Here is a 1,779-nt window from a genome sequence, read left to right on the forward strand (position 1 = left end):
CTGGGACTTGAACCCATGTACTCACAAATCCTGACTCTTACCAACCCTGCTTTACTGCCTGCTTCACACATTATTTCACATTGTACCCCTGAAATTCCCTCACAACGGCAGTAATTTGCCTTCTCAGATTTCATGTCTTCTTTAAAAACAAAACCAAACGGGAGGAATCAAGATGGCGGAGGAGTAGGACATGAAGCTCACCTCCTCCCACAAAATACATAAAAAATACATCTACAAGTGGAATGACCCACACAGAACATCTGCTGAACACTGGCAAAAGACCTCAGACTTCCGAAAGGGCAAGAAAACCTCCACATAACCAAGTAGGACAAATGAAAAAAGAAAACCAAACCAAACAAAAACAGTAAAGTAATGAAGCTCTCAATGTAAGACTATGCTAAGAGATAAAAAATGCCTTCAAATTTCCTATTTTAAAGTCTTTGAAGATTTAAACACTTTTAGATGCCAGTGGAGATTGTAAGAAAGATATGCCATATTCCTTTAAAGAATCGAGTCTCGGGACTTACCCCATGGTCCAGCGGGTGAGACTCTGTGCTCCCGCTCCCAAGGCAGGGGGCCCGGGTTCAGTCCCTTGACAGGGGAACTAGATCCCGCATGCATGCAGCAACTAAGAGTCTGCATGCCGCAACTAAAGGTCCCGCGTGCCGCAACTAAGACGTGGCGCATGCTAAATAAAAAAATAAATATTTTTAAAAAGAAAAAAGAATCGAGTCTCTCTTCTGCTCTCAACACAAAACAGGAAGCTTTATAGATACCTGCTTGAAAGATGATTCTCCTAGAGTCAAGGCTTCACTCTCTCAAGGGACCTAGGAGGACTCAAATCTCACTGGAACTCAAGAAGGAATTGCCTCCAAGCTAATTCACTAGGGACCATTTCTTGTCCTCTGGGCACTATGGAAAAATTCAACTCAAATTCATTTGCATTCAAAAAGCAATAATTATTTCGCCAAATAACCTGAGTGAAATTCTATACCCTATATTCAAAATGACCAGGTAATTTTTAAAATAAATTTCCAACCTCAAAAGATGGTCTTTTTCTTCCCAGAGTGGTCATGGCCTTTACAATGGTCAAGCCCTTTAGAACATTGCTCCCACAGGTACACACAGCGCACGTGACTGGTGAACAAGGCCTTCAAAAGGTCCACAGGTCAGTCATCTTGACAGATACTTTATTTGAAATGGAATGCATTTTGAAAATACGAAAAATAAATCACATCTCTCCAAAATCATTTAAGAGACATATTTACACAAATGACGACCACTTCATTAAGTTCACAAATGTGATAGTTTGTAAAGCATTCGGTACATGGTGATGCTTGCTTTTCAAAGCTCATATTTGCATATTCGGAAATTTTAAGCAGAAGGTTGACAGGGGAATGTAACAGACAATTGTTTTATCTTTCTTCTCAAAATAAATACAATGGTCTACAAGGACCACCTGTTGTTAAAATCAGCTTCCCCACCACCCAGCTGATCACCAGCAGGCCAGCTTCCGAACAGGTAGTGTTTTTTTTTGTATTTTTTTTTTGCAGAACGCGGGCCAGCTTCAGAACAGGTAGTGTTGTTTTTTTTTGTTTTTTTTTTTTGCGTTACGCGGGCCTCTCACTGCTGTGGCCTCTCCCGTTGCGGGGCGCAGGCTCAGCGGCCATGGCTCACGGGCTCAGCCACTGTGCGGCATGTGGGATCTTCCCGGACCGGGGCACGAACCCGTGTCCCCTGCATCGGCAGGCGGACTCTCAACCACTGCGCCACCAGGGA

The sequence above is a fragment of the Physeter macrocephalus genome, chromosome 6 (assembly GCF_002837175.3).
Source record: "Physeter macrocephalus isolate SW-GA chromosome 6, ASM283717v5, whole genome shotgun sequence".
Classification (NCBI taxonomy): Eukaryota; Metazoa; Chordata; class Mammalia; order Artiodactyla; family Physeteridae; genus Physeter; species Physeter macrocephalus.